A 24,168-nucleotide genomic window follows, 5' to 3' on the forward strand; every position below is an offset into this window, starting at 1 on the left:
AGTTATACTTCAGTTTGAACTTGGCGTTTATCAATTCTCTCTCTGGAGGTGAATAACATTTTCTTGTTGCTGTTCAGTCATGTGACTCTGTGACCTCATTTAGGGATTTCTTGGCAAATGTACTGGAGTGGTTTGCCATTTCTTCTCCAGTTCATTTTATAGACGAAGAAACCGAGACAAACAGGGTTAAGTGATTTGCATATGTATGCATTTTGCTTTAAACATTACCCCCTTAATATCGCTTCCTTTCTGTTGTCTCCTAACTTCTATTCTCTCCTTTCCCAATTCTTTCCCTATTGGATACATTATATTTCTGTATTTGTCTGAGTTGTATCTTATAGTCTTTCCTCTTTGCACCAGTTCCAATAAGAGTGAGGTTGCCTTATTCAATGTTAAGGAAGGTAGAAGGGGTGAGGTTTAAGAGGAAATATAATGAATTCTGTTTTGGATATATTGAGTTTAAGATGTCTCCTGGACATCCAGTTTAAGATGTTTGAAAGGCAATTGGATAAATGAGATTGGAGATCAACAGAGATTTTGGGGTAGGCTAGGCAGATTTGAAAATCATCAACATAAAGATGGTAATTAAATCCCTAGGAACTCCTGAGACAAATGAAGTACTAAAAAGGGAGAAAAGAAGAGGACCTAGGACAGAACCCTAAGGGACACCTGTGATTAGAGATTGTTGTCTGAAAGACAATCCAACAAAGGAGGTTGAAGATAGATAGGAGGAAAATTAGGACATAATGGTGAACCAAAAACCTATAGAGAAGAGCATATTAAGGAAAAGAGTAGAGGATAAAAGTTGTAGAATAAGTAGTATATAAGATAAATAAGTAAATAGGTAGTAATAACTATCAAAGAGGTAATTTTTAGCTCAATTCAAGGAGGAATTTTCTAGCTATTTGAAGGATCTAAAAATAGAAAAGGCCATATAGGAAGGCTATATCTTCTGATCCCTGGAAGTCTTTATTCAAAATCCTGGATGACTCCTTGAAGCTATTGCAGAGAAGATTCATGCTACAAGTATAACTCAAGATAGGAGAATTTTGACCTCCCTTAAGACTATAAGATGGTTCCATGAAAGTTGTAGTGGGAAATCTCTCTAGATAGTGAACAATCCTTTTATAAAATACTTAACTCCTAATTTTTATGTGAGCGTTTAAGCCTGAATTATATTTAAAATGCAGTATACTTCTCACATATTTCCCAAACTTTTACATTGGTTATTTCAATTTCACCATATATACTACATGTATTACAAGTCAGAACCCTTTGCTGTTAACAAATCTGTTTTTCCTCTAAAAGAAAACTACCTATGAAATGAAATGAAAAAACAATTCTATTTTTACTGTAATGAAAACTACCTTGAACTTGACCTAGAATAAATTTTGCTACTTGTCCCCAGGCACTGAGAAATCAGACAGTCCCATGTGGCCAAACCATGTGTAATCTAAACATTTGTAGAATGACCTAGCATCAGTACCTATGTTGCTCCTACTTTCCCCTAATATACACAGACAGTATCAAGATTCATAGACAAGTGCCTGTGGTATAGAGGAAAGAGCACTTGGTCAGTAATAAGAGCCTCTGATTCAAATTCCACCTCTGAAATCATCTGTCAATATGACTTTGGTACAGCCTAAGTGCCTCTATGTTGTCTTGTTTTACTCTCTTCTAAACCCTCTGCAATTTGTCTTCATCTCCATCATTTAACTGAAAGAATCCTTCAAATTTATCAATAATCTCTTTGTTTCCAAATGGTTTTTTCTCAATCCTCATTCTTCTTATACTCTCTATATAATTTGAAAATGTTAATCACCCTCTTCTCTTTTATATCTTTCTGCTCTAGGTTTTTATGACCCTGGTCTCTCCTGGTTCTTCTATCTATGTGATCTCAACTCAGTCTATTTTGCTGGGTCTTCATCCATGTAAGAGCCACTAATCATGGATATCCACCAAAGCTCTGTCCAGGGTCCTCATGTCATCTCTCTCTCTCTCTCTCTCTCTCTCTCTCTCTCTCTCTCTCTCTCTCTCTCTCTCTCTCTCTCTCTCTCTCTCTCTCTCTCTCTCTCTCTCTCTCTCTCTCTCTCTCTCTCTCTCTCTCTCTCTCTCTCTCTCTCTGTGTGTGTGTGTGTGTGTGTGTGTCTCATCTTGTAAATCTTAATTCCTTCTAATAAATTGCCTTTTGGACATATATGTAGGTATATCAAACTTAGCATTTCCAAAACAGAGCTTATTATTTTTCTCTCCTAACCTCTTCCCTCTTTCCAACTTCCCTACTGCTGTCAAGGGTACTACTATTCTCCCAGTAATCCGGGCTTCCAAACCTTTTTATAATTCTTGGTTCCTGACTCTCATTCATCCCTTCTATGGAATCCATTATCAAATCTTGTCTCTTGTGATTCCAATTTGTTTTCATTTGTTGAAAGCAGTAACCATGAGACTGACTCATTCTCTTATATTCCCTTTAGGCTTCTAGAGTCCCCAGTCCCCAGCCCCTTTCTTTAAATGAATATTGAATAAGAGTCTGCAACTGTCAGAGATAAAATGAGGGGCTAGCCCTAAGCACTCTACCCCAACACCGTCCCCAAGGGAAAGCTGATTGATTGACTCAGTTTTCCAGCCTGCATTTTTTCAGCTACACTCAAGTACAAGACATTCCATAAAATGTTCAGTAGCAGGAACAATTTGCTTTAATAACAACTCACTTTATATAGTCCTTTAATGTTTACAAAGCACATTACTACTTTGCACAAGTATTATTAACATGATTTGCTACATGCAACACTGAGGTTTGGTCTTTCTATGTAGAACCTAGGTCAGTGATAATGAACCTTTTAGGGACTGAGTGCCCAAACTACAACCCTCACACTGCATATAAACCCTGCCTCCTTACCCCAGATAGGGGACTGAGGAAACAATTCCATTGGGCTGTTGGGCAGAGGGGTCGGTGATGTGAGAAAGGTCCTTGGGTACATGTGAGAGGGGGAGGGGAACAGCCTCCTCCATCACATGTGCCATAAGTTTGCCAACATAGACTTAGGTCATATGCTTCACCTTGGCTATACACTTGTGACAGTGGTTCTCATTCAGTCATTTACCACTCTTCATGACCCATGAACCATAGCATTCATGGAGTGTTCTTGGCCAAAGCATTGGAGTGATTTGTCATTTTCTTCTCCAGAATGTTGTGATTGAGAGATGTTTTCTATTTTCTGTTCTCTGGAGTTATTGCTCATTTTTCAGCTCCTTAGAGCCTTGACTTCTTTTTAGTGGTCATTTAATTTATATTATTCTTGTTGTTCATCCTTTCTGAAGAGGATCAATGACATCATGAAGTGATGTCTTGACTTGTGCATGAATAGGATTTAAGTGCGGCAATGTTGCACAAAGTCTTTAAGGCAAACAGAGGTTAAATGATGTGCCTGGTGTCAAACAAATGGAAAGTGTCTATGGCTAGATTTGAACTCAGGTTTCCCTGACTCCCTAACTGATAGAGCCTCAGGCCAGGCTCTATCAACTAAGCCATCTAGCTGCTACTGTTGCAGTGTACAAAAAGTCAATGATTGGGGTCTCCACAGAGCTTTTGTTTATGTGGGTTATATCTATTCATGCTTACCAAATAAGAAATTATAAGCCTTAGTATTATTATGAAAATAGTTTAGACTTTGTGAATCCCTTGAAAAGGACTCAGGGACCCCACTTTGAGAACCAGTAGGTAATCTCTGAGATCTCTTTCAATTCTAACCTCTGCTGAATCTAAATCTCCTGGTTAGAGAACATTTTTCTTCAATCGAATCCTCCTCCCTTTCTGCTAGAGAAGGGAAGGGGGTTCTAATTACTCAGGCAAAGAGAGTCCCACTGATGCCCCAAGAGAAGAACCCAGGGTTTGAAAAACTGAGTAACACAGAGCCCAGTCCCCACCCAGGCAGGCTCATTCAAAGAGGGTGTTAATTACTATGTTGTAGGAGGGAATGGCATTGCATTAAGCTCTCTGAAATGGAAGGCTTAGAGCTTAGCACAATGGAAGCCTTATACATCCCACAATACTGTACTTTGTAGGAGATTTTCCATTTAAGTCTCCTTAGGTCCTCACCTCCTACACTCCCTGAGCTCCCCACTCTCTTGGGTCAAACCTGAGGGAGGGAGCAGGAATTCAAGCTAACCCTCCTAGAGCCAAAGTTCCTCTACAACCAGCATCTTTGGCTTGCTCTGACACTGGGCATAGAGAAGGGTATGTTTTTGGCAGAGCCTCTCAGAAAATATGGAGCTGCCTACACAGGGCTGGTTGTGTCCAAGAAAGACTGGCACTGTATCACAGAATCATATGTGTTTGGAGATGGGAAGAACCTCGATTTCTCCAACTTTTAGGCAAAGTAGCATATTCCCAGGGAATTTAGTGAACAATTTACCCACTTTAGGGATGGGGTGGAGGATGGTGGCAGAACGCCCATTCTCTGAAATATGTCATTTTGCTAGTATGTGGCAATAGCTAATCTAAGATTAAAAATGCACCATCATTCCAAAAGGGAAGGTGCTTTGCTTTGGTTCCTAGGTCTCTCAATGGACCCATGGAATTCTTACTCTGGCTGGAGGATTTTCATGATATGGTTTAGATTCATTCTAAATAAGATTACTTTTTTAGTTACTGGCAATCTGTGCAGAATGCCTTGCCCTGTTCTTGGCAAATAGTCTGGCTGTGAGTACCTTCTCTTCTTCCTCTTTTCACTCACTGGCTGTACTCCTTTCCTGAAAGGCTCGCTTTCCTAGATACTCTGATTCTTTCAGTGAATTCAGATCTCCTCCTCTACCAGAGGCCTGACCTGGTTCCCCATAATACTAGTTTCTTCCCTCTAAGATAACCTACAAATTTATTAAATAGATCTATCTATCTATCTATCTATCTATCTATCTATCTATCTATCTATCTATCTATCTATCTATCTATCTTTATCTACCCATCTATCCATCCCTTTCTGTCTCTGTCTTTCTATCTTTTTTTGTCTCTCTCTCTCCATCTCTGTCTCTGTGTGCCTTTTGCTCTTTGTCTGTCTTTCTGTCTGTCTCTTTCTCTCTCCCCCTTCCTCCCCACCCATGATGGCAAACCTATGGCTCACATGCCAAAGATGGCACTCAGAGACCTCTCTGTGAGTATGTACATTGTCCCCAGCAGAGTTAGTTACTCGTCACTCTAGCAGAGCTGATCCCTTTACCCTTTCTCCACTGTACCTTCCCTCCTCTGAGTGGAGAGCTTAAACCACTCCTCTCCTTTTCTCCTTCTAATGTCTGGCCCCAGGGCTCTGTGACCCTCCTGAGGGAGAGATTTGGTACCAGGGTCTTAGAGGAGGATCAGGCTGAGCACCCACCAAAGTCTGCATGCATCCAGAAGGAAGGAAATAGTAGAGAAGGCTCCCACTGAGCACCTTGCCCCTAAAAGACTCCCCAGCCTGTGGAGCCTCCCCTGCTCCTTTCCTGGGGCTCCTCCTTTGCTTTCAAGATCCAAACTTCTCAGGGAGAAACGTATTCTGAGTCCAGGGAGGGTTATCCTGCTGCACCAAGACCCACTTCTCTTCAGGGGGCCACCAGAACCTGTCTGCACTGACCCCCACCCATATAAGAGAGTTTTGGCTCACTGAACTCCAAGACTTCACCACATCCAAGATTGGGGGGAACATGAAGCCCCCTGGCAGCCCCACTCTTACCTAGAAGACTTCAGGTCAGTTGGACTATAGCCAGACCAGAATCATTACAAGCCCAGACTTGACCTGAACCCAGACCAGGATTAGCTGCCCCAAAGGATGACTTTTTTTTTAAAGGAAGCTTTTCTTATTTGAGAACTCTGTTTAAGCTGCCTCTTCTCTCTCTTACCCCCCACCAGTTGAATGGTGGCAGGACTTGCTGGCCCAACAATCACTTCCACCTGACTTTTCCTGAAGAGAGCTGTCTAAGGTGGTAAATAACATCCTGAAAAGTAGACCCTCCTTCACACAGAATCCATTGTCTCTGGCAGGGGGGCATTGCACGTGGTCTCTAAAAGGTTTGCCATCACTAATCTATCAATCTGTCTGTCTGTTTGTCTATCTGTTTTTATCTATCAATCAATCAATCTATCCATCTGTCTGTCTATATCTATCTATCTATCTATCTATCTATCTATCTATCTATCTATCCATCTGTCTTGCTATCTGTTTGTCTCTCTATCTACATGCATGTGCATGCATACATATATGCACATATACATATATAGATATGTAAATATATTTTAATTAGTTATTTGTGTGTTGTCTCCTCCATTAAATTGTTAGTTCCTTGAGAGCAGAGACTCTTTATATTTTTCTTTGTACCTCTAGCATTTAGCACCCAGGCATGGAATACAGGAAGTACTTAATAAGTCTTATATTGTCATTTATTTGATCTTAATGATGGACTTATCCATTATAAAGCATATTAACTCTACTTTGACTAGTTTAGCCTTAACAACAACCCAGTGGTATAAATTATAGTTCCCTCATCTATAAAGCGATTTAAAGCTTACAAAATACTTTCCATGTAACAATCCCATAAAGGAGGTAGTACAAGTATTATCTCTATATGATGGAATAAGAAATGGACTTAAGTGAAATTAAAGAGGCAGCTAGGTGGTGCAGTGGCTAGAGCAGCAGGTCTGGAGTCAGGAAGACTAATCTTTGTGAATTCAGATCTGCTCTGGGACACTTACTAAATGCATGACCCCAACCAAATCACTTAACCTTGTTTGTCTCAGTTCTTTTTTCCGTAAAATGAACCAGAAAAGGAAATGGCAAACCACGCCAGTGTATTTGCCAGGAGAAACGCCAGTGGGATGATGAGAGAGTTGGACATGACTGAACAACAGTAAAGTTAAGGGCCTTCCTTGTGGTCCTGTAGCTAATAAGGGACAGAGGCTGTATTGGAGCATAGGATTTTTCCTCATTTTCTTTTAAAGTAAATCCTGCTCCTTTAAAGAAGTTTCTTCCTAATAATAGCAACATGATTTAAATGGAAGGTACTATTTTTTGGTTTGAATTCTGTCTTTGCTAGTTAATACTTAGAATTGTTTTACATTTTTCACAACTCTTTATCTACAAAGTTAGGGTGGTTGTTTAGGTAATACACATTTCTGGTACAAATCCTTAGATTTACCTTCCTAGGAGATGCTATGCTCCTTGAGGGCAGGAAGCAGGTTTTATCTATTTGTATCTCCCACAATACTTGTCACAGTTCTCTGCACATCATATATGATATGTGTTGAATGAATTAGTTGTAATGATGGTTTGTGTGTACACTAAATTTCTATAGAAGTGTATCAGTGAAGACTTGTTCCTCAACACTATAAAACTGATTAAACAAAACTTTGATTAACCAGAGCACAATTAACTTGAATCTTCAATGAACTGAAAGAGTTTGCTTTTGAAGAAAGAGGAAAGGCGAGTCACCAATTTAATTTAACTAAGGAAAAATTTACCATGCTTAGGGCACTTGGGTAGACACTAATTTCATCAAAGATAAACAAGCCATCTTCTCTGCCCTTGAGAAGTCTATAATCTAGGAGACGGGATAAGAAAAATAACCCACTGCAATACAAGTTAAGAAAATTGCTGTGAGGAAAACACTTCGTGAAATTTAAATAGGGTATTTATTAAAAATGGCTTCTAGAGGCATGTCCTTGGGTTAGTACAGTTTCACCCAAATCCCAGACATCCTGTGCAGTCCAGTACAATGAGAATTGATGTTCGGAAAGAAGACTCTGAGGCACTGTAAAGTGTAAAATCATCGATCAAATAGCTATTTACGTTCTTAAAAACAACCAGGACCCTACTTACTAAAGCAAGAAAGGCAGCATCCATTTTTGAGAGGTTTACAACAAAAAGGAGGACCCTGCTTAACCTTCTTCCAGAAAATGAATCTCCGACAAATATTCCATTCCCAGAGTGCCCTAGTGGTTAATGAAAGTTTGATAAGCAGAGACTATACTATTATGCTGACAATGGTAGGTACTATAATATGTTTATATAGTCCTTTTAAAGCTTGCAAAGTATTTTTCATGTAAAGATAATAACTAGCATTTGTAACTCACTTTAAAGTTTGCAAAAATACTTTACAAATATTGTTTCATTTGGTCTTCCAAACAACTCTGGGTTGTAGGTGCTATTATTATCTCCATTTTACAGATGAGGAAACTAAGATACAGATGGATTAATAATAATAGTTAACATTTATATAGCATTTGGTATATTGCAGGTCTTGTGCTAAGTACTTTACAAATTATTTTTCATTTGAGCCTCCTAACAACCCTTGGAGACAGGTGCTATTATTATCCACATTTTATAGAGGAAGAAACTGAGGCAGAAGTTAAATGACTTGTCCAAGATCACTTAAATAGTAAAGGACTTCCAGATTCTTAATCCCATATTCTATCCACTGTACCAGATATGTAAAATTACATGATTTGAATCTTACAGCTGTATAAGAGTACTCCAAGTATTAAATTATCCCTATTTTATAGATGAGGAAATGAAATCTTTAGAAAAGCTTAACAATTTGCTCAGGCTCATACAGCTAGTAAGTTTCTGATGTATGATTTGAACCCAGACCTTACTGACTACAGAAGTCAGGGCACAGGAATAAACCCTGAGGATATAAAGAAAGGCAAAGAACAAAAACCAATCAACCAACAACAAAAACCAGTCCTGTTTTCAAAGTGGTCACAGTCTAATGGGGGAGACAACAAGCAAACAGATATATATAAGCAAAATGTAGATGGGGATAAATTGGAGATAGTCTGAGGAAGGGCATTAAAGAGGAGGAATGAGAAAGGCTTCCTGCAGGAGGTGGGACTTTAGATGAGACTTAAAGGAAGCCGGGAAAGTCATGAGGCAGAGATAAGGAGGGAGACAGTTCCAGCGTGGAAGACAGCCAGTGAAAATATTAGAGTTGGGACACAGAGTGTCATGTGCAAGGAACAGCAAAGAGGCCAGTGTCAATGGATTTTAGTGACATTCACCTTATCTTATTTGGGTTCTGGCCACCCATATGGCACCCTTCCCAGCTGGTATCTTCCCCCACCTGTTAGAAAACAGCCAATGAAAATACCCAAATGTCTTGTGAGATGGATGCATGGAGATCAGCATTACTGGATTGAAGAATATATAGAGGGGAAAGACTGGAGAGACAGGAAGGGGCCAGATTATAAGGGACTTTAAAAACTAAAGAGACGATTTTATATTTGATCTCAGAAGTCCTAGGGAGCCACTGGAGTTTATTGGATTGGGGGTTTGGGGAATGAGGCATCATTTGTAGTGATTAGAAATAAAATAAAATAAGACAAAAATGTTGCTTGTCTCAAAGTGACCCTAGGCACTTAGTGTATAATTCTCTTAAGTTAACCCAGGTGCCTTGGTGGGTCACTTTTCCAGCCAATCATTTGCTAGGACTGGTCTTTTTTTTTTTTGGCATGCTTTCACCCAACCCCCTATGACCTTCCAATTACTTGTGCCATTTCATTCCATTGGAGCGTAATATCCATGAGGCTTTCAATGGTGCTTCAAGCTCCTAACCAGTGCTCATGCTAATGAATCCTACTCCCAAATCAATTTTGTATTTGTGGCTTGCAGAGGAAACCAAGAAAGGAAGATGAGACCCACAGTTGGAAGGCAGCCATATTCTGAGGGCATTAATGTGAGTTTTCTGATGAAGAGCGGAAAGGCCAATTCCAGAGACACAAAGGTGATCTCTTGTGGGGAAAAGGCCTTGCACTGTCCCATTCTGGGCAAAATTGCTAAGCATAAATATTTGCCAATCTTTGTACAAAGCTTTGTGTTTAAAAGGGGCTTTCAAATGCACGCTCCTATTTGATTTTCCTAAAAATGCTGATATTAATGGAGCAGATTTTGTTATCCACAATTAAAGAAAGAGAGGCTGAGAGAGGTAAGAGGTAAGAAGTGATTTATATAGTCATTAAATGACCTCACACAGAGGTTTTCTGTCTTTTGTCTAGTACTTTTTGACTTCATGACATTGCATTGAGATTTTGAGAGCAAAGACTGTCTTTTGCTTTGGTATATTCAGGTTTAGCAAAGTGCTTGGGGCATAGGAGATGCTTTAAATGCTGGTTGATTAGATTAACTTGTTATGTTCATTGCTATGGTCTCAAACAGGAAGTTTTCTTTGTTCCTTGCCTAGTTCACTCTCCCTCCAACACACATCCCAAGTGTCTTCTTCCACAATATGACTAATATGCAAATTAAATAATTTATATTTATTTAGTATTTATATAATATATCATATATAAATAATAATAATTAAATCAAAATATTGCATATGATAGCACAGCTATAACCAATAACAAATACTGTCTCTGGGAGAGTAGGAGGGAGGAAGGAAGAGAATTTAGAACTCAAAATACTAGATAACTTGTGCCAAGGGGCAGGTAGGTGGTCCAGTGGTTAGAAAGCCAGACCAAGGTTCTGGATTCAAATCTGGCCTCAGTCACTTCTAAGCTGTGTGACCTTGTACAAGTCACTTAGCCCCAATTGCCTAGTTCTTAACACTCTTCTGCCTTGGAACTGATACTTAGTATTGATTCTAAGACAGAAGTTAGGGATTTTAGAAAAAAAATAGTTCAAATGAAAATGACTAAAGTTATGCACAAAGTCACTATGAGTCAATAGTATGTCATGGCAAACAAAAATACTAATAAAATCTTAAGTTGTCTACCTATACCATAGTGTCCAGAATGAGGGAGTTAATAGTCATGTTCAATATTCATGGCAGATAGATGATGGAAGGAGAGAGAGAGAGAGAGAGAGAGAGAGAGAGAGAGAGAGAGAGAGAGAGAGAGAGAGAGGAAGAGAGAGAGATACATATAGAGGTGATAAAATAATCTTTTGTTTTTGCATTATCCTTACTTTTCCTTACCCCCTCAGAAATCTATCTCATATAAATAGATAAATAGATGGAATGTTTTCTTTGGGGAATATCAAAGAAACCAGGGTCATGGGATTAGAGGAGTGAGAAGCACAAAGAGTATGAGGGTGTAAGGTGCAAGAGGACTAGAAAAAAAAGAGATGTTAGATTAAGGATTAGGTGTTGTCAAATGTTCTTAATTTCAGAAATAGGGTTTAATGAGTGGAAACAACACTACAGAAGATGTTAATATTACCATCTGTTTGCTATGGATTCTCCATTTTATCTACAGCTGAAAACTCCTATTATATCTACTGTTCCTTTCAGAATATGAGCTCCCTGAGACCAGGAACTCTGTTACATTTCAAGTCAATCAATAATCATTTATTATATATCTCAGGCAGTGTGCTAAGTTCTGGCCATAGAAAGGAAGGCAAGTACATAGAAAGCGGCGAATATATACTTTTTTATTCATTCCTTTATTTACACATTATTTTCTTGGTTCTGTTTCCTCTTAGTTGCATCAATTTTCCTTTCTTCTCCTCTTTCTCTATATGTTCTTCATAGTCTTTGTTCCTTAAGATGCAGTAATACTTGTGATATGTGCCCTCCTTTTGGGAATCATTTCCTAATCAATGGGCAATTTTGTTTCTAGTTCTTTGCTACCACCAAAACTGCTGCTACAAATATTTTGGAGTATGTGAGAACTTCTAACGACTGACCTTCATGAGACATATATCTAACTCTAGAATAAACAACTATGGGCATTTTATAGCCTTTCTTGGTATAATTCTAAACCCAGCACCATATTTTAGGAAGATAATTGATTAAATGAGGCACATGAAGACACATGCAAAAAGGATAATGAGGGGACTTGAGAGAATGCCATACAAGAATCCATCTAAGAAAGTGGGGATAAGTATTCTAAAGAAGAGAAGACTGGAGGTCAGAGTTGGGAAGGGAAATTGATAGATGTCTTCAAGTATTTAAAGGGATGTCATTTACAAAGGAGATAATTCTTGGGTAACAAATATGCTCTTGCCTCATTATCCCAGAGCCAGATGGTTACATGTTTCCCCCCAGGGTTTTAGAGATACCTCTAAGGGTTTGGAATGTTTTATCTACTGCCATTCCTTCAAACTCCACTGTGTTTCTTCCACCACTTTGAGTGCCAGTGACTAGTGCCCAATTTAGCCAATTAATATCAATTAGTTTTTACAATGGCATATTCTCTTAAAAGATATAGAAAGAAGTTCCTCTCCAGCACCTTAGGAGCTCACTCTTTCCTTTATCTCTGTAGAAGGAATTCAGTCCTTGGAAAGAGTAGAATCAGACAACATAATTTCTACATAGCATTGATTTTTACCAAGTTTATGTCCAGAGATGGTATAACTGATTCAAACCAAGATATTAATGAGTAATAATAGTTTAGTGTTTAATGGTTTAATGTTAATGATAAAATTTTTTCCCTTTTGAATTGATATCCTTCCAAGGTAGCTTCTTTTGGTCACACAACTAGGAAATGTCTGAAGTCAGATTTGAACCCACGACCTCCCATCACCAGACCTGGCTCTATCCATTGAACTACCTAGCTGCCCCCAAAGTAACCTATTTTCATTCACTGTAACATAAAGCCTTTAACCCAAGGTGTCTTAACCCAAACAAATTATATAGATGTTGGTAATTTTAGGTATGATGTGGACTGTTGGGTGTGATTTAACAAAAGACCCCACATAGTAGGATTGCCCTTAGGAGAGGCAGTGTTGATAAAGGGCTAGGTGATGGTCTATGTGGTCTAAATTACAGAGCTGCCCTGTCCCAAAATATCTCTCCCATTGGCCCATTGGCTATTGCCTTTGAAGTTACCATAAGGGATTTATTCCTTCAGATTAATTTAAAATACAAATATCTTATGGGAGAGATGTAATATTAAGCCATTATCCATCAGTACCAGCAATGTATGCCTGAGTAACTGAAATTATTTCTGGGAAAGACAGTTTAGCAAAAGGCATTTCTGAAAGTCAGATCTCTGGATTCTATCTTGCCACTTTATGATCCTGAACAAATCATTTAATAATAGAAATAATTTATATTTGTAGATTTCTCTCACGTAATATCCTCATAGAGGATGTAGGATTTATTATCCCCAGTTTTCTGAGGCGCAGAAAGATTAAGTGATGGGCCTCTAGTCAAAGGACTAGTAAATGACAGGACCATAATTAGAATTTTTAACTCAACTCTAGTTCTAGCATATTGCATATACATTTAGACAATCAAGGTAAAAAGAGAAGGGCAGACCTTCCTCAGCAATATCTATATATTCAAGGCTAATGTGTCTATTTTTATCTCAGTTCTCCACTTAATGCATATAAGCTGGCCAGGTCCCCATCATGCTTAACTTTACTCCTACGCCAACTCTGTACATACTAGCCTTCTTGCCTTGAGCCCCCAAAGCCTGGAGGATTGAACCTTTTCATCTCTGACAGTACCTTCCCTTACTGTCCCCTCTCCATCCCCCATGGATGAATGCCTTACCTGGTCTTACATCTTACAATGATGCTTCACTTTACTATGTACTGGCAGGCAGCCACCAGCATCTAAACCTTTCCTCCAACACACATATTTCCTGGTTCTGCAGTAATAATCAAATCCGTATCACCTTTGCTAATGAAAAGGATGTGGTGTGACAGTCTACCACTCACTTTCCCTCTAATTTTCCAATCCAAATACCCCAGTCATCAGTCCCTTGTATTTGTTATTTTCTATTTTTAGCTATCAATTAAAATTTGAGTTCCATGTAGACAAGGTCTGTCTTTCCCTTTTGTATTGATATCCTAGCTTTAAGCACAATGCTTGGCACAGGGTCAATGCCCAAGAAATGATTTTTAATTCATTCATCCATCTATTCATTCTTTCGCCCAGCCTTAAACGAAATGGCATCTTTTCTACCCTTCTGCTTGAATGGATTACATGACTTTAAATTCATCTGACCCCAGTTCCTTTTTCTCTCCTGTTTTTCCAGACATCAGTGCCAGCCAGGGTTCACAGCCACACTGAGAAATCGTTCCCATCCTCCATCTCCTGGCTTCCCCAGCTCTCCCCTACAATTCCTGCTTTACACATAGCAAACACTTGGTCACTGTTTGTGGAAGTCAAAGGCTTTGGTGACTACCTGCTAGCAGAGACAACTCACACTCCTATCTCTTCTCCATCCTTCTCCAAACTCTTGCGATTGGCAGCTGATGATATAAAAGGGAGGGAGGGCCTTTCCTCTTATTTCCCCTGTCATTTCATAGATTTTTAAAGCTGCTCACAGCTACTTGGAACTCTCCCCTTTTTAACTTGCCATGGCTCCATCTGTCACTCCGAGAGAGCCAGGATCTAGGTGAGTTGGGTTGGCCAAATTGTACTGTCAAGGAATTGTCCCCTCGAGGAATAAGAATCTGGAGGAACAGCTGGGAGGAAGTTCTTTTCCCTTTTGATTGCTTTTATTAGACAGGGGAATGGAGGGAGAGAAGAGGGGAAAGAGTGAGGACCAGGAAGTTGGGGGATAAAGCAAAGGGACAATAAGAGTTTGGCTCATGGGCAGATATAATTGTCAGAACATTGACTCCATCGTAGACCCAAGCAACAGGGCCAGGTTTGTTCAGGCATGCTTTTGGAAGGAATTGGCTTTCTCTCCTCCCCTGTGGCCAAAATCATCCCCAAGCCAATTTTCAGTAGGAGTTGAGAGCAACATTTGGGCCTCTCTATCCTGTTCTCAGCTCCCCTGCTTCTGCTTGGCACCAGTTTGCTTCTGAGGGTAATTTCTCTCTCAGCCTTTTCCCTGGATCCCCTGGCACAACCTCCAGGTGCCCTGCTCCATCCCAGCAGGGAGTGTCCCTGCAGCTGGTGCCAGTGACAGATTTGTGGAGATTATTTAATTTCATTTCAGAATAAGGCGATGGAACCAGTGCTTAAAATTCCAAACAGACGGTATACGTTGTTGAGTCTTTGTCTTCTTAATAATGTTGCTTTTATTCCCTGTTTCCCATAAGTCTGAAGGGAAAAGAGGATTGTGTTATCATCAGTCCTCAGCTTGGTATACAGGCTGAGGGTGTCATTTTTCACACTAAGCTTAAAGACTTAATTTATCTCAGTGATTTCTCACTTTCCTTTCCTTTCCCAGGAAACCATCAATATCCATTCTGGGGTTCTAAGTTACAGAAGGTACAGCCCAGAGTCAATGTAATTTGGGGGTTATTTCCCAAATTATTAGCAGTTTCTTGAATTCACTGCCTGGTGCCCAGAAGATGGAGCTGAATTGGGGCAGAGAAGCTATGTCAGAGAAGTCCAGCTGATTCTACTGAGCTTTTGACTGCAGACCCACTAGAAATCCTTACATCTACCGTCTGAGGACCAGACCAGCTAAATTCTGAGGGATTCAAAACCGAAAGACAAGTGATAGAGTAATGAACTAGCCAGAGATACTCAGAAAGATGATCTTCTAAGGCCATGATTGCTTCAGTGAAGACTACTCCCAGATCCTTGAAATTAAAACTATCTATATGAAAAAACACTCCAAATCACTATAGATTAGATAAAGGCAAATTAAAACACCCCTGAGAAGCCCTATCACATCTATCAGTGGGTAACATGACCGAAAAGGAATATGACAAATGTTGGAGGGGGCGTGGGAAAATTGGGACACTCTTGGTGGAACTGTGAATTGATACAACCGTTCTGTAGAGCAATATGGAACCAGGCTCAAAAGACCATACAACTATGAATATCCTTTGGTCCAGTGATACCAGACCTCTATCCCAAAGAAATCAGAGATAAAGGAAAATGACCTACTTGTGCAAAAATAGTTTCAGCAGTTCTTTTTATGGTGGCTAAGAACTGGAAACTGAGGGGTGGTCTATCACTTGGGGAATGGCTGAACAAGTTGTGGTATATGGTTGCTATGAAATGCTATTATGCCATAAGAAATGACAAGCAGGATAAGTTCAGAAAAACTGGAAAGTAAAGTAAACAGAACCAGGAGAACAATGCATATAATAACAGAAATATTATATTATGATCAACTGTGGAGGACTAAACTAATATCAGCCAAGCAAGTTTCCAAATAACCACAAGGCACATAGGAGGAAAAATGCCCTCCCCAGCCAAAGAAGGAACTGTTAGAGTCTGATTGAAAATCAAAGCATACCATCTTCCATTTCATTTCCTTCATGAGATTTTTAAAATCATATGTGTGATATGTGTTTTCTATTATGGCATGAGCAATATGAAAATGTGTATTGTGTGAAAGCATTGGTATAATCTGTATAACCTACAGGAAGAGTAGAGGGAAGGGAAGGAAGGAGAAAATCTGAATCCTAAAATGTCAGAAAACAATTGTCAGAAATTGTAATAATAATGTAACTGAAAAAATAAATTAATAATTCCAAAGAAATTATGGCCCGTGAACCTAGTAGAATATTAATTGTACCATAAGAAAGAGTCAAATGGAAAATTTCAAGGGTAACTAGGAAGACTTGTATGTACTAATGCAGAGTGAAGTGAGGAGAACTGCTAGGACATTTTTACAATGAAAACAACACTAAAAAAAACCAAACACGCTTTCTTAGATTTTAGAACCAACCCTGATTCCAGAGAACCAAAGATGGAACACATTACCCAGCTTCTGACAGGGAAGTGATAGACTCAACAGGAGACATATCTTCTGGATGTGGCCAAAAAGGTAATTTGCTTCATGTGACTGCATAATTGTGAAGAATCTCTGTCTCTTTGTCTCTCTCTCTGTCTCTGTCTGTCTCTGTCTCTGTCTGTCTATCTGTCTTCTCCCCCCCCCCCCCCTCCTCTGTTTAATGGTGGTATTGAAGACTGGAGAGAGAGGGAAAGAAATTAAATGCTTTAAGAAAAAATAATAAAATAAATTTCTGAAGAAATAATACAGCAAACCCTTGGTTACCATGACAGTTGATGGGGGCTGGGGAAGGGACTGACCCCTGTCCTCTGCTCTTTCTTCACTTCTCTCATGTGCCAAGTAGTTCTCCCTCAATAGACTTCCAGTGGAGGGCTGGGGGATGGTGCCCTTTCCCCAACCCTGGCAGCATGGTCACTGCTTTGGTGTGGTAGTTGCGGACGGCTCATAGAGCCTGATTTGAACCTCAGACTCTAGTGGCCTCTTTTGCTTTGTATTACCTGCTGATTACAGGCGACCACCCTGTAGTTGTCCTTTGGAGGCTACTTTGTGGATTTCAAAATTCTAGGGAACTTGTATCTTCAGTTGATGCTGGAGGCCCCTTTTTATATCAGCTGCCATTCTTCTTGTAAGAGAAGACAGCTTTTGGAGAGGGGGGAAGATGGTTTAGGGGCTTATAGGGAATGAGTTTAAGCCCTGGCCTGAGTTGCCAGGAAACCCAGGTGAAATGTAAAATGTCCTCTCAGTAGTCTTGCAAATGACATCATTTCTTGTTGTTTTAAACACCAACCCTCTGGGAGAGTATAATTCTAGTTCTGCTTGTTTTCTCTCGGGGTGTGCTAAGGTCCACTGAGTGGGACACTCGTTCTGACTTAATAGCTAAACTTCTCTAAAAACAACAAAGCCCATCCTCCCCTCCTCTCCCTTTTAGCCCTCACAGGGTAGGGGACCAAAGGACAAAGCAAGATTTGCTACTTTGTCCAAAAATTTCAAGATGTTCACAAATGAACACATTTCTCTAAATGTGGCTGGGGCAACTAGACATCTGTCCATTGGATAGCTTCTATGGTTCCATCCCACACATGTTCTATAGGGTTCGATCCCCAGTATTAAAACAAGGACCACTGTGTAAATATGAATTATTATTCTTATCCAGAGAATGGAGACAGGAATGATAACAATAGTAGCACACCTTGAACTGTAGGTCAATAAAAAAGAAATAGTTCTCTTTCATCTCTCTTTTTCATTACTTTCTTTGTCCAATTTCATTTATTCTCCTAAAGGTAAAAGTGTTTCTGCAGGATCTTGTTGAAAGGCTGAAGCTAATCTAATAAACTAATTTGAGCTGAGGTGTTAGGCTATAAGGTTAATAATGTCTGGATGTGTTCTCTTTTCATGATAATAGGGGCTTTCAATGCCTTCAATGGGTGACTAATGGTGATAATTTCATTTCCTGTGGCAGGCCAGGAGTGGGCTCTCAGCACCCTTCAAATCACATTATTTAGACGGTTCAGAACATTGCCTTTGTTTAAAGGTGATCCTGGGGGAAAAATCTTGAATAATGGTCAGAAATCCTGACTTTCTAGTTACAGAAACTTGGACACGTTCCTTAACTTTTCTGAGACATAATTTACTCATCCGTAAAAGGGGGATATACTTTTTCCACCTAGAGGACTGTCATGAGAATCAATGTGAAAGTAGATATGAAAACCTGTATATATGTATATCTTAAACACATGTAAGGTGCTGAAAAACAATGTCTAATGGCAAGGGTGAGAGGTGTGGGATGGTACCTCTATCCTAGAAATAAGAGAGAATTAGAGGAGGGCAGCTAGGTGGCTCTGTGAATTGAGAGCCAAGTCTAGAGATGGGAAGTCCTAGGTTAAATTGGCCTTAGATACTTCCTATATCCTCAGCTAGTCACTTAACTCTCACTGCCTAGCCCTTATTACTCTTCTGCCTAGTAACCATTACACAATATAAGTTGCAAGATGAAAGATATGGGTTTAAAAAAAGAGAATTTGAGAGCCTTTTCTTCCTCCCTCCCTCCCTTCCTTCCTTCCTTCCTTCGTTCCTTCGTTCCTTCGTTCCTTCCTTCCTTCCTTCCTTCCTTCCTTCCTTCCTTCGTTCCTTCGTTCCTTCGTTCCTTCCTTCCTTCCTTCCTTCCTTCCTTCCTTCCTTCCTTCCTTCCTTCGTTCCTTCCTTCCTTCCTTCCTTCCTTCCTTCCTTCCTTCCTTCCTTCCTTCCTTCCTTCCTTCCTTCCTTCCTCCCTCCCTCCCTTCTCCCTCTCTTACTGCTTTTCTTTCTTCTAATCCCTATTTCTCCTCACCTGCTCTCCTTTCTTTCACTGTAAACATTAGGAGAGATCTAGGTTGCTTGGTGGATAGAGTGCTGGGCCTAGAATCAGATGGTGGTGAGAAAAACTATTCCAAAGTTGTCAGAGGGAGGAATATTTCTCCTTATGGTTGGTTGAATGGATGTATTTAATCCAGTGGATTATTTCAGTTATGGCAGATAAGGCCAAGATCATAGACCCCAAACCAATGCAAATAACTAGCTTCTCTTTCCTTCACGATCATATATTGCCCTCTTTGCCCTCCTAGCTAATGCCTCTTCTTACATGAGTATTGTTTGTCACAAGAGAGACTAAACTGAAGTTAAAAAAAATAGATAGTAAGTTATTACTTCCTTGCCATTTTTCACCCAACAGAATACCTCATGAAAGACGTATCCTTATAGAATGAATTTGCAAATAACTTTCTAAATCTATATTGGAACCAACACATCTACCTAATGTCATCATTTGATATTTCTTTACTTCCTTTTTCTATGACTCCTCTAGGTCACCAGGTTAAGAAAACAACACTTGTCTGATCTTGGAAGTACCCCCAGAATCATAGTCCTTGGAATATCAAAACTTGAAAGGACATGACATATTATCCAGATCAATATTCTACTTTTACAGATGAAGAAATTGAGACCCAGAAGGTGAAATGAATTATCCAAGATGACACATTTGGACATTAGCATCAGTCTACAATGGCTCTAGGGCTCCTGAATTTTAGTTTGATGTTCTTCCCACTATACCACATTGTCTTATTGAGAATCAAAAAATTATAGATCCAAACTTGGAAGAGACCTATGAGGCCATCTAGTCTAACTCTGTTATTCTGTCTAGGATTATTGGATTGAATCCTCTGACCACTTAGGGAAGCAAATAATAATTTACTTTTTAAAACTCACCCCACTCTGAATGCTAGAAATATTCTTTCTTCAATTTTGAATAAAGATTTAGAAATATTCTATTTTAATGAAATTTTAATTTTAAATGACCACTAGTTGTTTCTGTGAATGATAACTTTCACTCAATTTAATCATCTGTTGATGTAACTTCTATTTATATACTGAATTTCACAAAAGTCCATTACAAAAGGACAGAAGAGGCATTCATTTAAAATTTGCTATTAGCTACCACTTTGTGTTGTGCTTTAGACTGAATGGAAAATTGAAATATGTGATATCTTGAGATTCATTCATTGTATACCAGATTTGGTCTAAATCAGCAAAAATCTTGAAAATTTTTTGGAAAAACAATCAAAAAGGCTGATAAGCAATTCAAATTCTGGTTGGTAAAGTGGAAACAGATTTTACTTAAAATAAAATTCTTTTTACTTAGCGTATCAAATTATATACCCTTTGTGGGCTGAGAGAAGTTTGGAATGCAGTACTCTACCTGATCTGCTCAAATATTCCAAGAAAACACGAATCTCTCTGAGTCACTTTGTAAGAGTAATATCAGCAGAAATTGTCCCAAAGTGCTTGGAAATGCAATGATCCAGGATAATTCAGAGGGACTTATGATAAAGAATGCTGTCCACCTCCAGAGGAAGAACTGTGGGAGTTGGAATGCAGATCAAAGCATACTATTTTCCACTTTAGTTTATGTTTTCATTCAGCAGTTTTGATTTTGTATGAATAATCTCTTACAACAATGACCAATATAGAAGTATGTTTTGCATGATTGTACATGTAAAACCCATTTCAAATTGCATAGCATCTGAGGGAAGGAAGGGAGGGAGACATTTTGGATCTTATAACTTCAGGAAAATTGTTAATTCTGACAAAAGGTAAAATAAAATAGCCTTTTTGTGAGAGGTACTTTGAGAAGAAGGGAGAGGTAGAAATATAAAGTAGCTTCTAATTTCCCAGGAGTTTTCCCCCTTTCAGTATCTGAATCATATCAGTCCCAATCCAGGACCCTCACTCTCTTTCTGGGCTCAGGTAAGAACCTATCAAAATCCACTAGTCTTTACTGATTTGGGAGAGGATGCTCCATTCGCCCCAGATCCCTAGAGACACATCCAAGTCCACTGGAGGCTCAGTGGACTGTCTGACCTGTTTTAATCATCCTCCTGCCTTCTCTTCATTTTATGAACTTCTCCCAAAAGCTTCATGTTTCCTTATTCTGGACTTTTGGTATTCCGAACCGTTCCAAGTTTGTTTTCAGAGAAGGAGTTAATTAACTTAAACAAGGATTTAATTTAACTCTTGGGTAAGAGTTTAGTTTAGGGACAGATACCCTAGCTCTTTTTCCCCTACTCATTTACCTGAGCTAAATTTGGAATCTGTTCTGTTGGTCACTAGCACAGCCAGCAAAGAATGAGGTCAGGAAAAAGAACAACAACACAAAGAGTAATTAGCAGGAGCATATTTATTTATAGTAGAAAATGGGAGAAGTCAGCAATAGGACAAAGCATGTGACAGTAGGGAATGATGGTGGGCATGAGGCCAGCAGAAGAGAGCTAGGGGAGGGGACTCAGGGCAGAGGAAAGGAAGGAGAACAAAGTGCTTGGCAGCTCCAGCTTCCCAACCAATAAAGGCACTCCTGGGGATAGCCTTCAGTCTTCTTTGAGGCTTTCCTTGCTGCTATCTCCTCCCCCTAAATTAAAACTGGTTTCTCCTTCATCTGAGCTTGTTGTTTCCAGTTCCTCCCAATGAACTTAAAATATTTCACTTTGTATTGTGGTTATTTGAATAAATAAACTGAATTTTAAGTTCCCTAAGGACACGGTCTTGGTCTTACCTATTTTTTCTCTGCCCCTTGATCAGTACTTTATACAACTAGTGGATTAAAAAATTATTATGGACCAAATCATCAACAAACATCAATATTTCAATATACAAAGAAAAGGAAGACATGACATATGACACCTGAATTTCTGTTACATACAGTTTGTTTTAATAAAAAATGTAAGGGGGCAGCTGGGTAGCTCAGTGGATCGAGAGTCAGGCCTAGAGATAGGAGGTCCTGGGTTCAAATCTAACCTCAGATACTTCCTAGCTGTGTGACCCTGGGCAAGTCACTTGACACCCATTGCCTAGCCCTTAACACTCTTCTGCCTTGGAGTCAATCCAAGATGGAAGGTAAGGGCTTAAAAAAAAAAGAAAAAAGTGTACAGGAATCCATAAACATATACAGAAAATACAGTAGAAACTCTGAGGTAATGCCTCTCAGGAGTCTTGTGGGAACAATGAAGAGATTTCACTTCCACCTCCTCCAGCACTATTTGAACAGTAGTTTATTCATTGAATCTTATGGCCAGCCAATCATGCATGGCTCATCCTTTTGGCAGTGGCTCAAGGGAGGAGTAGCTTCAGAAAAACCCCTCCACTAGGCAATGAGCACCCAGAATTCTCAATGACTCTGGAGCTCTTGAGCTCAGGATGAATGTAGCCATCAAGGTTGGAAACTCCCATCTCAGGATTGCTATTGGATCACCTGTGCTTAGGGAAAGAAATACAGAGTAGGCAGCTAGGGGTATGAAATCCAGTTTTGGGCTCACCTGGGTGAAGTCCTACATTTGCTTCATGTTCATGAAGCCGCCATATATGTGCTGGGGAGGGCAAGAGAAAGGGAGGAGAGAGCAAGCCCAGTTCTCTACCTCACTACAAGTCCGAGGGAGATCTGGAAGTGTCCTGAAAGAGCAGAAAAGAGGTGAGAGTAGAAAGTGGTTCTCCTCTTAGCCTCCTGAGTGGGAGGCTTTTCCTGCTCAGTCCCTAAATCCCTTCACACACATGGATTTTAGCAAAGAGCCCACTAGAGGGGGTCAGGTTGAAGTTTCATCCCCCTGCCTCCTTTTCAGCCATATCCAAGGTATGCTAGTGGACTCCAGCCTCCAACTCAGACTTGGATTCAAACTCTTACTAGACAGCATCTGACTGATGCCCAGTTTGCTGCTTTATAGCCTATTTCATGCCACTCCCTTTACTCCCATTTTCCACCCTTATTTCTGGGAATGGTAATGAAATTAATGTTACCATTACTGGAATGGATGTGTCAGTTAATTACTCTATTACTTCACCCACTATTCCTTTGACTTTCCATACCAAAACATCCTTTGCTGGCTAGTGCTTCCATATTTATGTTGGTTTGCCCTATTAGACTGTAAACTCCTTGGGGGAAGGGGCTATCTTGCTATTTGAATCTGTATCGCTACTTCATACAATTCCTGGCACATATTAATCATTTTAATAAATACTTTTTCATTCATTCACTCACCCGCTCATAGGATGGATCCTGCCAGGAGTCAGATGGGGTATATTCCCTTGATTATTCTCATTATAATTAGATTTAACAAAGCAGCATCAAAATCACCCTATTTGATTATGTCCCTTTCTGAACTTCAGAGTAGATCATTAATGAATGTTTGCTGAATAAATGAATTCATGACCGAGAACGTAGAAACCTGACAGAGACAGACATGAGACGGGTAATACCTCTGTGCTCTCATGAGGGGGACAAATGATATACAGCATAACAAAGGATGATGAAAATATAGAATACTTCTTTAATCAAGCATGAATCATTAGTATAATATTATATTGCATCTTAATGTAGCATACATTTTAAAATCGGTTTACATCACTCATTTTAAACATTTTTTTCTGCTCAGGGAACAATCTCACCTACTTCTCACTCTCAAATCAAGTCATATATGAATCAAAGAGTAAGAAGCCACAGAAAAAAGTTACATATGACATAAAAATGCTTGTGTAACCTTCTCCTTTTCTGTTTCTGGGTTTGAAGGTGAGCTGTGGGTGGTTGCAATTTGCTGATTCACGATGGGCACTGGCTGCTCTAATGTGGTTCTGGGTGGTTGATCTTTCCTGAGAACTAATAGAAAAGTCTTGGGCTAATTAAAGAAGAAAAACAGAAAAAGGCTTAGTTATAGAATCTAATCAACTTTCAATTATCCACTAGTGGTTTATTGGCAGTCACATCTTTAATCACTTTAATAACTGCCGCTCAACTCTGAGTAGTCTGCTGACCCCTACTTTTAGGAGGTAGGTGTTCTACAAATGTAGGTGGATGTTAACAATAGCCTAATGAAGACAGCATTAGGAAGCTAAATTCACTGACTTTTAAAATTTTTAATTTTAAAGGAGGGCACAGATTATTATGCTATCCTAAAAAGATGATGTTCCTTACTTTGACAACAATCTTAAAAACTCACATTTGCATAGCAATTTAGGGTTATAAAGTGCTCTATATA

This window comes from Monodelphis domestica, chromosome 8 (genome assembly GCF_027887165.1).
Source record: "Monodelphis domestica isolate mMonDom1 chromosome 8, mMonDom1.pri, whole genome shotgun sequence".
In the NCBI taxonomy this organism is placed as follows: Eukaryota; Metazoa; Chordata; class Mammalia; order Didelphimorphia; family Didelphidae; genus Monodelphis; species Monodelphis domestica.